Raw genomic sequence first — 13,705 nt, forward strand, 5'->3', positions numbered from 1 at the left:
GAACAAAGTACTAATCTAGATCTAAACCATGGCTCAATATAACTGCCCATTTCTATAAGATCCTTGGTGGGATGGGTTTATTTTCTGGTCATATATAGATGTCATTTTAAGTTAACTCTTATGTTTCATCAAAAAATGTTTCTGGAGATATGACTGTTGCATATCTTTTAATAGCATATCCTTTGAAGTTCAAGTTCTGGAAAGACCGAGCCAAAGTCCAGAACCAGATCTGACAGAACAGCAGAAGGAAAAATCCCAGTAGCAGGCAGTGCTGGTCTGTTATTCATCTACAGCCTCACATCTGCAAGCATCACCTCCAGCCTCAGCAGCTGATGGTTGAGTGTTAACCTCAGGAACTTAAGCTGCAGCATCAGCATTTAACCAGCTTCTCTCAGCTCCTTTAAACAAGACTTCATCCCGTCTGTTTTAGCAGAACCATGAGACACACAGACCCAACTGGAGACCTGAACACACTCACTTTAGCCAGAGATGCTGCCAGCTCCATGTCCAACAGCCACTCTTCCTTCTTTCTTCTCAACTGCTCCTCCAGAGCAGGTTTCTCCCTCAGCAGCTTCTGACGAGCCATAAGAGCAGCTGTTCCAGCCTCAGCTCTTCATCTTGATGATGATGATGTAGACAAAGATTTACTCACCACCAAAACTGAGTGTTTTTATCTCCTGCTATTGAAGCTGATATGTTACAAAATAACTAAAATGTTACAAAATAACAAAAATGGGCAGATACCAGATGCTACACCCGATATATCCTGCATCCGTACTTGAATGGTAATAAAATATGGTTTACATGACAGTTTATTCTGAAAGCAATATTAATAACCATTAGAACATTTACTATAGGAACTACAACTCATTTAATCAGAGCTTTGCCTCACCAATGACTAAATCTACCTCCTGGCATTAACCTCTGTCCTGCCTACAGAAGGAGTTCATCACTTTGAAGCAGAATCTGAGGGATGAGATCAGATTTAGGGAACAAATCCAACTGCTCACTGATCACTTTCTCACTAGTCCATGCTCTCCATCACCTGCTCACTGATCATGTGGAAAGAGTCATCATCCAGCTGCTCCACCTACTGCAGGTACTTCCAGCATCTGGAACTGGATCCACTGAGCCATCTGCTGTTGACAAAAAGCAGCTGCAATCTAATAGATCATAGAAAATAAATCCTAGAATCAATATTTACCAGAACTAAGAGTTTGTATAAAGAAGGTCTAATACAAAAGTTAGAGTCATTCTGCAGAGATGGAGATACAAGCTTTAACCACAAACCTCTGAAAAAGTAGAACGATGGATGAGGAGAAAAATCAGAAGTTCCAGTTTATCAAATGTTCAGGTTGAACCGAGGAACATGTCCTGAATATTTCCTGTAGAGGTCTCTGCAGAATGGAGGAATGTGATTGGTCTAGTCAAAGGCTCAGGAAGTAGGTATTCCTAATAAGGAGAGAGGAGAGCACAGATTGGAGCTAACGTTTAATAAGTTCATGAGTTAAAGAATGAAAACTGTAAATATTCATTCTCTGACATTTATTGAATCTGTTTTTAGCCGAATCACGTCTTGAGTTTGATTTAAAGGAATCTTTTTTGGTGGACGTGTTTCTGTTGGGAAGAGTTGATTTAATCTTAATATTAACTCATCAAGTTTAGATGAGGCAGCATGATCTTCTAGAGCTTTAACACATAGATTGAAACTATAGAACAGATGGAAATAGATCCATTTAGATTCATATCAGAAGTTTGGACAAAACAGGGATTAAAACCAGACAACGACTGATGCAAAGATCCAGAAATATGCAGCAATACCTGAACTCTAAAAGTTCCACCCTGTGGGGCAGAAACTCAGCTGCCTACACTGACACTATGTGGAATAGTCAGTCCATCCTGAACCTGCTAACTGCTTGTGTGGCTCCTGCCATGAAGTGTGAATACTGCTGATGGTTCTTTAGCTTCACTGTGGAGGGATGCTGAACCACTCTGATTGGCTGGATCATTTGAAGTCAGGAACATTGGAGCGTTTTCCAGCATGAAGGACCAGTTTAAGGTAACGGCACAAGGTCAGCTCTAAATCTAGATTTTGACTAGGACACTCCATCAGCTTCAGTGTGTCTGTTCTGGTTCTGAGAGGAGGGCTTTCTGATGGACTTTGGAGAACTGTCCTCAGTGATCTGGAGCTGAAGGTCACCAGCTGATGGTCAGATCTTCTTCTTACAGGTTTTCTGCTAAAGCTCTGAATTCATTGTTCAATTAAAGCATCAAAGCAGCCCCAGACCATCACACCACCACCGCCGTGTCTGACTGTCAGTATGACGTCTGGGCTGATCTCACAGCAGATGAAGCCATGTTTTCTGGTCTGAATGAGTCACATCTTCTCTCTGCTTTGCTCTGTTTCTAGACTCTTCAAGAACAAGATCGTCAACAGAACTCCTTATAAGGACAACAGGAAGTTTGAAATCTGGTGAAGCAGCTGTCAGTCAGCTGGTCATGTGACCAACAGGAAGTCCCTGTCTCCTCAGGCTGCTAACACTGTGGCTGTGTCTAAACATCTGCCCTAACCCCTATATAGAGCACTATATAGGGGTGCATCAATGGGCACTAGACGGGCAGATACATCACAGAATGCTTCCCATGAACTCTCCTCGCAAAGCATCAAGGGGTTTGTTTTGGGGGGTGAGAAAGAACAAAAACGGCACAGGCACCATGTGAGGAGCCAGAGTCACATGACCAATGTTGAACTAAAAGCAGTGATCATTTGTCTGAACTGACAGCTTCAGACAGTCACACAGTTCTATTTCATTCCTACTGACCACCAGAGGCGGTGCTTAAAGCACAAATGATCACTCTTGCGCATGCACAGTTCGAGAATCTTATACCAACATAGTCATGTGTGACCCTCGGTGACACTGGTGTGCCTATATAGTCACATGACAGCGACAGCTCAGTCCCTTTTCATCTTCTCGCATGCAAGTTAAACAGGTGGTAAGACACTGTTGCTTGTCGCTGGTAGCCTCGAGACTTAGGTCGGAGCTGCAAGGCTCATCTCGCCCTCCAGATGCTGTGCAAGCTCTTCATTATACAACTTGGTTTCTTCATCTGGTAAGTTTTCTCTCTTATCGACGGTGAACGGGGACGCGTTCTCACCGCAACTCCCTGTTGCTGGTGCCTCGGCGTTAGCCGACTCCGACCAGCTTGTTAACTACTGTAGCAGCCGTTTTCGGGCTTGCTTTTTGTTTACTGTAACAGCCGTTTTCGGGCTTGCTTTTTTGTTTACTTTAGAAGCCGTTTTCGGGCTTGCTTTTTGTTTACTGTATCAGTCGTTTTCGGGCTTGCTTTTTGTTTACTGTAGCAGCCGCTTTCGGGCTTGCATTTTTTGTTTGCTATAGCAGCCGCTTTCGGGCTCACTTTTTTGTTTGCTGTAGCAGCCACTTTCGGGCTTGCTTTTTGTTTACTGTAGCAACCGTTTTCGGGCTTGCTTTTGTTACAATAGCAACCGTTTCCGGGCTTGCTTTTCTGTTTACTGTGGCAGCCGTTTTCGGGCTTGCTTTGGTTACCATAGCAACCGCTTCCGGGCTTGCTTTTTTTACTGTAGCAGCCGTTCTCGGGCCTGCCTATATTACCAACAAGGGGCCGTTTTCGGGCTTGCTTTTTACTTTTACTAACATGCTTGGCTAGTCCTCTTGTAGCCTTGGAGCTGGGGAACCCTTGGTGGCGTTCTCTGCTCAACCGGGTCTCCCGATCTGTCCGCTCGGTGAGTGTCAAGAGTGGCGATTTCAGCTTGACCTGACCTAGCCTTGTGAGCATGACATGTTGGACGTGCCGTGCTGTAGAGCTTGTTTTGCCCCTCTCCAGTTGGAGGACGGACATGATTTGTCTCCCTCTTGTTTGGGCCTGGATCATTTGGAAGAGGCCTTGACTGATGCTGTGTCAAACTGGTTCTAGAAAGGGCCATGTGGCTGCAGGTTTTCTTTCCAACCAAACAATAGCACACCAGACTCCGTCATCATGTTCAGATTGGACTCCCTTGATGAGATGAATGGAGTCTGGTGAGCTATTGCTTGGTTGAAAAGAAACCTGCAGCCACACGGCCCTTTCTGGAACCAGTTTGACACCCCTGCCCTAATTGTTCTGTCCTGCCTTTGTCCATACGTAACGCTCGTTTGGCTGGCCTTCAAGGCGCCAGCCAGCCTGTGAAATGTGTGTCTTCTGACGCTATGGGGCCTCCACGGAAGAGGAGCAAGAGGAGCCCCAGGGTTCCAGAGGACATATCTGGGCAGGTGGCCCAGCTCGCTTCTGAGCTGGAAGGGATGAAGGCATTGCTTGAGTCCCTTAGGGGCGAGCGTGGCGCTAGCATGTCTGGAGAACCTGACCAAGGACATAGCGTTGGTTCGGGGGTCTCTGCTTTAGATCATGATGCCATTTCCCTGGCGGCATCTGGCACTGATTTTTGGGATCAATTTGACTGCGGCTCACTCCTCTCAGAAGCCAGCTCACATATCTCTTCAGCGACAAAAAGAATAATCAAACATTTTTATTCATTTACAGAAACACCAAAGAAAAAAACTAGAAAGAGAAACTCATTACAAACCCATATCAACAAAAATAATTTCTCTCTTAATTATCTACAGTGAAAAAATTAATGTTTATGCACAAAAATGTATCAAATTGTCCAGTCCTGAAAATATTTGCATTTACTAAGCAGTCCAAAAATGTCCTGAGAAAGTTGTTTGTCGATGCTTGTGAGTGTTTTCCTGTGATTTTCAAAAAGTCCTATGAACAGTTTCCAGCAATTCAGTGACTTATTTTCAAAAAGTTTATAGTTCCTGCAAATGTATACTGAGTGTCTTGCGAGATAAAGGATTATATTGCTTAAGGTATGCAGATGAAAAGAGTGTTGTCTTTTTTTCTGTGTTCCCAAAAGTCTTATCGAGTCCCACTCTTTCTTTCCTTTGCTGATGCCCGGTTCCAAACTTTCCATGATTCCGCCAATCTTGTCCCAAAAGATGCTGCGGCTAGGGCAGCAGAGGAACAGATGTTCAAGCGTCTCGGGGTCTGAGAGACAAACGGTGCAATCTTTGCCTAACTTTTCTTTCTTGATTTGGTGCAGGATGATGCCCGTAAAAATCCTCCTGTCTTAATAAATAGTCGGTATTGTTTGCTTGTTGAGAATTAAATTTGGCAGGTAAGTTTGACCAGATCTGTTGACCTATTTTGTTTGGGAATATTAGCAGCCATTTATTGAGGGATGTTGGTTCTTGTATGATCAGTGAAATGAGAATGTTGTACCATGTCTTTGTTTAAATTTCTTGAATGTGCTGTTTCTTGTTACCTAGAGTAAGAAGAAAATTGAGGGCATCATCCTGCACTCCCTGATGTCGTCTCCTCCCATCAATGATCAGAGACCAGTGGTTTGGCAGAATGGCTTGAATATTTTGGCAACTTTTAGCTATGATTGTTTTTTTGACAGAAATATTAGCCGCTTTAAAATGATTATAGACTTTGTCGATGTCCACTGACCCCTGATCATCCAATATCTGCCCGAAGGTGTGAATGCCCACCCCTCTCCAGGACGGTAAATACAGCATCCTGCCCCCGCAGACCACTTCTGGATTGTTGAAAATTGGCAGTGAGAGATGAGACATGTACTTCATGTCTGTTGTCAAAAATGGTCTGACTTTATTCCAGGATTCAAGGATTTCAGCATGAAAAAGGTTTACCTGTCTTCTTTGTACCGGGGTTATGATGGAGCATAAATTGAAAATGGTGGTCAATCCAAAGGATGATATTGCAGCTTCAAAGTAGTCATACCATATTTTATGAGTGGGTGAAGTTAAGACGTTAGAAACTAGTTTGATTCTTAAGGCTTGTTTTTTGGCTCCGATGTCAATAAGTTTGAGTCCTCCCTGTTTATATGAAGCAATCATTGTATTGTGGGCAACCAGATTCCTTGACTGTTTCCAAATAAATGATGAAATCTTAGTGTTTAGTTGATTGAGTGTTAAACCTGGCAAATCATATACGGTAAGCGGAAAGATGATTTTTGAAATTATTAAACTGTTGCCTATTACTGTTTTTCCTTTGATGGTTAGTTTTCTCTGCTTCCAAAGGTTTAAGAGCTGTTGAACTTTGGTTAGAACATTTTTTCGGGTCTCATCTCTCGCCACCCCATGCTGTTTACTAAGATGCACACCCAGGACCTTGATGGTGTCCTCCACCTACCTGAAATCCTACCTGCCGGGTGTCCGAGTAACCCCGCCAAAGTACATGATTTGGGATTTTGAAATGTTAATCTTAGCTCCGGATGCTAGACAGTATGTGTGGATATGTTTGATTGCTAGCTCTAGACTCTCTTCATTTTTGTGTTTCTGTTAACGATGTGTCATCTGCATACTGGAAAATTTACTGATATTACCAAGTGGTGATTCTATGCCTTGAATATTCTGGTCCTGTTTTATTAAGAGGGCAAGGGGCTCGGCCACCAAGCTGTAAAGCAGGGAGGACAGCGGACACCCCTGTCTGACTGACCCGTGTAACCGTATGTAATCTGTGAAATGACCATTACATTTATTTTTGCTCTCTGCATTTGAATATAATAATTGTAACCTGCTGATGAATGACTGACCAAATCCGAACTTGTTTAAAACTGCCCATAGAAAATTGTGTTCTGCTCTGTCAAATGCTTTGCTAAAATCTACACTGAGAAAGATACCTTGGGTGCTTGACATGGTTTGGATAGTATGATTTATTGACAATATTGTGTCTGAAATACTTCTGTGAGGAATACCGTATGCTTGAGATGAACTGATGATACTACCTGCAACTGTTTTTAACCTGTTTGCCAGAACTTTTGCATATATTTTATAATCTGTGTTTAATAAACTAATGGGTCTGTAGTTTTCTAAATCCTGTTTTTCTCCTTTATTTTTGTAAAGAATGGTAATAACACCCTGTGCAAAGGTCCTGGGTGTACATCCTGTTTGCTCCATAGCTGTAAAAACCTTAAATAAAATTCTACTGATTTGCTCTTTGAAATGTTTGTAAAGTTCAGCAGTAATGCCATCATTCCCTGGACTTTTATTGTGGTTTATTCAATCAATGGCGAGTTGAATTTCCTGACTTGTAATTGGAGCATCACAGCTGAGACAATCCTCCTCAGAGAGTGAGGACTGGATCACATTGTCAACTTTTTCTATTTTCTCTGACGAAATGTTGTCACTGGTGAAAAGTTTGGAATAAAAATGTTGTATGGTTTCTAAAATGTCAATTAAATCTGTCACTTTTTTCCCTTTATGATTAATTAATTCAGTTATTGTTGCTTTTATTTGTTTCTGTTTTTCTTGACCTAAAAAGAAAGCTGTAGACTTTTCTCCTTCTGCTAGAAATCTGGCTTTACTACGTATTATGGCTCCTTTGCATTTCTCTACTTCAATCTGGTCTAGCTGTTTTTTCAATAGAATATAATTTGCAATGTCTCTAGTTGGATTATTTTCTAGTTGGTCTAATTCTTCATTTATTAGTATCCTTAGATTGTGTTCTGACTGCCTTTCCTTCCTTTTCCTGTGTTTACTATATCTTATTGTAATATTTCTGATTCTATGTTTTGCTTGATCCCACCAGTCCAGCAAGTTGTCAGTGTGATCCACTTCCTCACTCAGGGTCTGCAGGAGGACACTGATCTTATCTCTGTACCTCCCATCCCGAAGAAGAGCAGCATTCAGACACCACAGACCCCCATTTCTGGTGCCTCGTCCCATCTCCACCTCCAGGAAGGAGTGATCGCTCCAGACAGTCTCTCTGATGAGACAGGACGACACCTCGGGGACGACATCAGGCACAAATCGATCCTGGATAGTTTCAGTTTACCAAGTACAATTTGTTTTCTTGTATATTGTTTTCTTCTGGGGTTAACCAGGATGGTTCTGTTGTGGGCGCTCTGAGGACTGCCCTCGCCCGGTTGCATCTAGATGCTCCACAGGACCAACCTGCGGCTTCCAGTGCTTTCTTTCAGTGTCCTACTACTAGGTCGTCCTTTATGGTTCCCCCGTCTGCAGAGTATGTGAAGGAGCTCCATGCCTTTTGGACAGACACTAAGGCCTTTTCGAGGCTGACCTCTGATGGCAGGGCACTGGCGGCCATGCAAAATGCGCCCAGTTTTGGCTTGGGCCATATGCCTTCTGTTGAGCCAGCCATAGCTTCCCTCATTGTGGCAGCGGATGAGGCTTTGAGGGCTAATGCCAGGTGTCCTCGTCCTCAGTGCCGTGTCACTGACGATCTGCTCTGTAGAGCCTATGACTCTGTGTCTCGTTTGGGGCTACTTGGGAATTCCCTGTCGCATTTACTACTGAGTCTCTCAGCTTCCTTGGAGGGTGTCACGATCGATGCACCTACCCAAGGACTGATGGATGCATCCCTCCATGCATTTGCTCTTCTGTCGAGGGAGGTTGGACAATTCCTGTCTACCCTTGTTCAGGCACGTCACCAGGTCTGGCTAGCTCAGTCTCCTCGGACGGAGGCATGTAGAAGGACCCTGATGGACCTTCCAGTTATTCCTGGGGAGTTGTTTGGCTCCGCTGCACTTGCAGCCCTGGAGTGGTTGGCCAAGGCCTCGCGTACCAGGCAGCGGTTGGCCGGTCTGCATCACAGACGAGTGCAGCGTCCTGCTAGGAGTGCCTCTGTGTCTCTGTCAGATATTTATCCTGCCCGTAGTACACCTTGCTTGGGGCAGCCACGGTTTGCTGCAGGGCCTGCTGCCAGGCCTGCCCATGGCCAGCGGGATCCACTAAGAGGTCGAGCTCATGTCGCTCCTCAACCCGGGCGGGAAACTCAGCAACCCTCCCGCCCCCCGAAGGGCAGGGGGGCTCGGAGATGACGTCACTGGGCCGGCGGTGGGACACTTTACTCCGGAGCAGCTTGGTTGCTGGACTGCTCTTGTTTCTGATCCATGGGTGGTGTTTACACTTACCCAGGGTTACGTGCTACAGTTCCACTGCTGCCCTACTGTCCCTGGTCGAGTCAGGATGACGGTGATTCACGACCAGGTAAAGGCTCAGGCTCTGAGCCAAGAGATAGACACCTTGCTGGCCAAGGGTGTTATATTGCCCGTAGACCACCTGCGGGATCCAGGGGGCTTTTACTCAAAGTATTTTTTAATTCCGAAAAAGACTGGGGGACTCCGCCCAATTTTGGACCTGAGAGGTCTAAATCTTTACATGAAGTCCATCCCCTTCCACATGTTGAGCATCAGGGACCTGCTTCAAGCAATATCCCCAGGCGACTGGTTCACCTTGGTCGATTTGAAGGACACATATTTTCATGTCCGATTGCACCACAGCATTGCCGTTTTCTCTGATTTGCATTTCAGGGCAAGCATTTTCAGTTCAGGGTTCTCCCATTCCGCCTCTTTCTGTCCCTGCGTGTGTTCATGTGGTGCATGGCCGCAGCCTTGTGTCCTCTGCAGGCCAGAGGGTTGAAGATCCTGCCTTATTTGGACGACTGGCTCGTCTGTGCACCCACAGAAGCTCAAGCTGCTGCAGACACGTGCACCTTGCTCGATCACATGGACGTATTGGGTCTACGCGTGAAGTGGCAGAAAAGCAACCTGATTCCGTCTCAGCAGGTAACGTTTCTCTGTATCACGATGGACTCTCTCTCTATGACTGCTCGCCCATCGTCTCAGCATGTCGAGGGCATTCTGCAGATGCTGCCTGCCTTTCTTCCCGGTCGGGCAGCCCCCTTCGTTCTCTATCTCCGTCTGCTGGGGAAGCTGACAGCTGCCGCTACTGTAGTACCCCTAGGACTACTGTCTCTGTGACCACTGCAGATGTAGCTCAACAGCCTAAGGCTGGACCCTTCTCATGCGTCACACCATCGCAGAATACTGCGGGTGTCCCCTCAATGCCTCGCATCACCGGCTCAGTGGTGAGAGGCAGAATTCATGACAAAGGGGGTTCCGCTGGGTTTGCTGCCATCCCGTCGGGAGGTTGTCTCTACCGACGCGTCAACAACGGGATGGGGGGCCTTGTGGCAGCGACAGATCGCTCGGGGGACATGGTCTCCACAAGAGAGGCGGCACCACATCGACGCTCTGGAGTTGGAGGCTGTGCACCGCGCGCTGCGGCACTTCCTCCTGATCCTGCGGGGAAGCAGGTTCTGGTGCGCTCAGATAACACGTCAGTTGTTTTTCACATCAACCATCAAGGGGGAACACGGTCGTTGACGCTACTGAGGCTGACCCGGAAGCTTTTGACCTGGGCAGCCCCTCTTTTTGCCAGCCTGAGGGCGACCCACATCCCGGGGTGCAGAATGTTCCTGCTGACATCCTATCCCGGGGACGTCCACCACCGGGGGAGTGGAGGCTCCACCCAGATGTAGTGGAAACTATTTGGGAGAGGTTCGGGAGAGCAGCCGTAGATTTATTTGATTCCCGAGAGATGACACATTGCCCACTGTGGTTCTCCCTGTCAGACATTGCCAGTCCCCTAGGTCAGGACACGCCGTCACACGACTGGCCGAGGGCACTGATCTATGCATTCCCGCCACTTCCCCTGATAGGCCCAACACTCCTGAGGGTCTTCAGGAGGGGCATCAGCTCCTTCTGGTGGCCCCCCGGTGGCCAGGGAAGACTTGGTTTCCAATGCTGCACAGGCTCTGTTGCAGCTCTTCAATGCCTCTTCCCTGCATGAAGGACCTGCTGTCACAGTTGGGCGGTCAGATCCTGCATCCCAATCCCAGTCGCCTCCAACTCTAGGTCTGGCCACTACAGGGCCCAGCGTTTCCTTCTTGGAGTATGGCGGGGACATCGGACACACGATGACTAATGCCAGGGCCCCTTCCACGCATCTGGTGTAAGTCCATAAGTGGAAGGCTTTTAGCTGCTGGTGTCAGGAAAGAAATGAGGACCCTGTACACGGTCCTGTTTCTGTTATTTTAACCTTCCTTCAAGCACTGCTTTCTCAAGGTTGCTCTCCATCCACTCTGAAAGTCTATGTTGCTGCCATCTCTTGCTGGCATTTGGTGGTGAGTGGGGAGACAGTGGGTCGTAACAAGCACGTTTCCTTCTTTTTGAGGGGTGCCCGGCGTTTGCACCCTCCCACACGCCCTGTTGTGCCGGTGTGGGACCTCTCTATTGTCCTCGCTGCCCTGCGCTCTCTCCCTTTGAACCATTAGCGGAGGCAAGCCTTGAGTGTGTGTCAAAGAAGACAGCTTTTCTCCTCGCCATGGCCTGGGCGAAACGGGTGGGTGAACTACATGCCCTGTCTGTTCACGAGTCCTGCTGGTTTGGGTGTTACTCTTTGGCCTGATGAGACGTTTCTTCCTAAAGTGGCTTCATCCGAGAGCCACACTGTGCCCTTCCAGCTTGCTCGCCTTGATACGGAAGGGCCTGATGAGCTTCTCTGCCCTCTTCGGGCACTGAAGGCATATGTCAGTCTCCCAGCTTCTCTCAGTCAGTCGGATAATCAGTTTGTTTGCTAAGCGGGGCCCCGCAAGGCGCAGGCCCTTTCTAAACAGTGCCTTGTGCGTTGGATTGTGGATATAGTGGAACAGGCATACATTCAGTGGGGCTTCCAACCCCCCGCTGGTATACGGTGCCATTCCACCAGGGGCGTCAGTGTGTCATGGGCCGCTATGACTGGTGTCACTCTGGAGGCTATTTGTTCAGCAGCCTCTGGGTCATCCCCGAATACCTTTGCTAGGTTTCCGGGGTAACTTGGCCACCCCTCACCCAATGCAGGGGATCCTGTCCCAACGCGCACCATCTTCCCAGTGAGGTGGGCATGTTTTGGGTTGTTGTTTCTGTGTGTGATTCCTCAGGACTCTGTTGGTAATCGTCATCCGGGCTTTAAGCACCGCCTCTGGCGGTCAGTAGGGATTCATAGAACCGTAGTTACAGTTGTAAGAGTTACTAGACATTCAGTTATTAAAATAGGATTTTGCAGCAGAAGCATTGATGAGTTTTATTTGTTTCATGCATGTTTTCGTCAAAAATCCTTTATCTGTACCGGATACTGATCTGACACGAGTATCCAGCTTAACCCTATGAACAATGCAGCATCATCATTTATGTTTGGGTGAATAAAAAATGCATATACATTTAAATCAAAATACTCAACATACCCAATCAAATGCTTTTTAGGATATAAACTTAGAATCTTTGTTTTCAATTTCAGCTGATTAGCATGGTTCATAATGGGCAGGGGATTTTGAATATTATCTTGAGTTTGTCCTTGTCTAATAAAACCTGCCTGATCTTTATGAGGTCCATCAAATAGTTTAGAATCTTTCAGACAAATTAGAAGTGAACAATTTATAATGAATATTCAATGCACTGATTGGATGATAATTACTACATTCTAATTTCTCCCTGTTATCCTTTGGAAATATAGAAATAATGACTTCATTCCATGAAGAAGGAATTACCTGTTTCTCCATTACTCAGTTCCTCCTGCATACATCTGTTCCAGAATGATTTTCCTGTTTTCAGTCATTTAACAGCTGATAAAACCACTTTGTTGTTATGTTTGATATCAGTCTTTCATTTTTAATATCAGTAACCGTTGGCAGATTTAATGAGGACAGTGAAGCATCATTGCAGTTATTATTACTTAACTGCGGCTGAAAATAGAATTTTAAATTTTTATTCTTCCAAACACTTCTCTATTTTCTCTGGATAATTTTGTGTATTTTCCTTTCTGCTTGCCATTTTCCTAACCTGTATAAGAAAAGTTTCAAAGCTTTTTCCATTGTATCATAATACTACTGGTCTGTAAAAAGCAGTTTCTTTTGTATTTCTAGAGATGGTATTTCCACAATTTCATTCCTTCTGCTGTTTTGACTTAATTGTGTCTTGTAGAGATTTTGAAGGTTCTTTTTTTAACTCGATAGATTATGTTGTAGATCTCTCAGTTTCTGAATTGTTTTAGTTGAGGAAATTTCCATTATTTTACCTCAAATTAAACCTAGCATAGGATATTTTAATCTGCGCCCTAATTGTAGTATGATTTTAGAGCAGCTATGGTATTTGTACTTGTGACAGTATAGGGTCATTCACTATGCCTCTGATTGATAATGCATCGTGGCTGCTTGGCTGGAGGGATATGCCTTTGACTGACTGGGATCATGCAGGCTGCCACAAACATTTATGAATCTATGGACCATTTGTGGGTATTGCACATCTGCTACAAGCAACAGCAGAGTGTGGTAGGTGTTATACAACTTTAATATATTTATTACCCACCTGAGTGCGGGTGGTAAACTAGTTATATACACAGAGAATAATCAGACTGTCATATATTGTTTATGAACACACGCCCTACTGGCTTTGTGTTACAACAACCAATCAAAGTGTGAATCGAGGTCAAATCATAGATAATTCTGCACATATATGGAATAAATTTACCACAACTTCCATTCAAAATATAAGAGTGTATTAATAAAAATCATTCAGCTCCAAGTCAAACATATTTCAAATAAAAACTGTTGACAGTGCTAGTTGAACTCAACTCAGGGGCGGATTTAGGAAATTTGGGGCCCTAGGCAAAGACAAGCATGGGGCCCTCTGAACTGAGAAGATGACATATAGAACAGACCCATTATACAGATACAGAAATTTTAATAGAATAGAAATTTGAGGATGTCGTGTATCTTCAAGTTTGTCTATGTCACTGTAACTCAGAGGAAATAATCTCTCTGTCAT

General features: G+C 45.3%; 1 pseudogene; it reads left to right on the forward strand.

Annotated features, from left to right (window-relative positions):
- The first annotated feature begins 8,807 nt into the window (after positions 1-8,807).
- LOC107103121 lies at positions 8,808-10,759 on the forward strand (annotated as a pseudogene).
- The last annotated feature ends 2,946 nt before the right edge of the window (positions 10,760-13,705 follow it).

Source organism: Cyprinodon variegatus, unplaced genomic scaffold, assembly GCF_000732505.1.
Source record: "Cyprinodon variegatus isolate N-32 unplaced genomic scaffold, C_variegatus-1.0 Scaffold1379, whole genome shotgun sequence".
Lineage (NCBI taxonomy): Eukaryota > Metazoa > Chordata > Actinopteri > Cyprinodontiformes > Cyprinodontidae > Cyprinodon > Cyprinodon variegatus.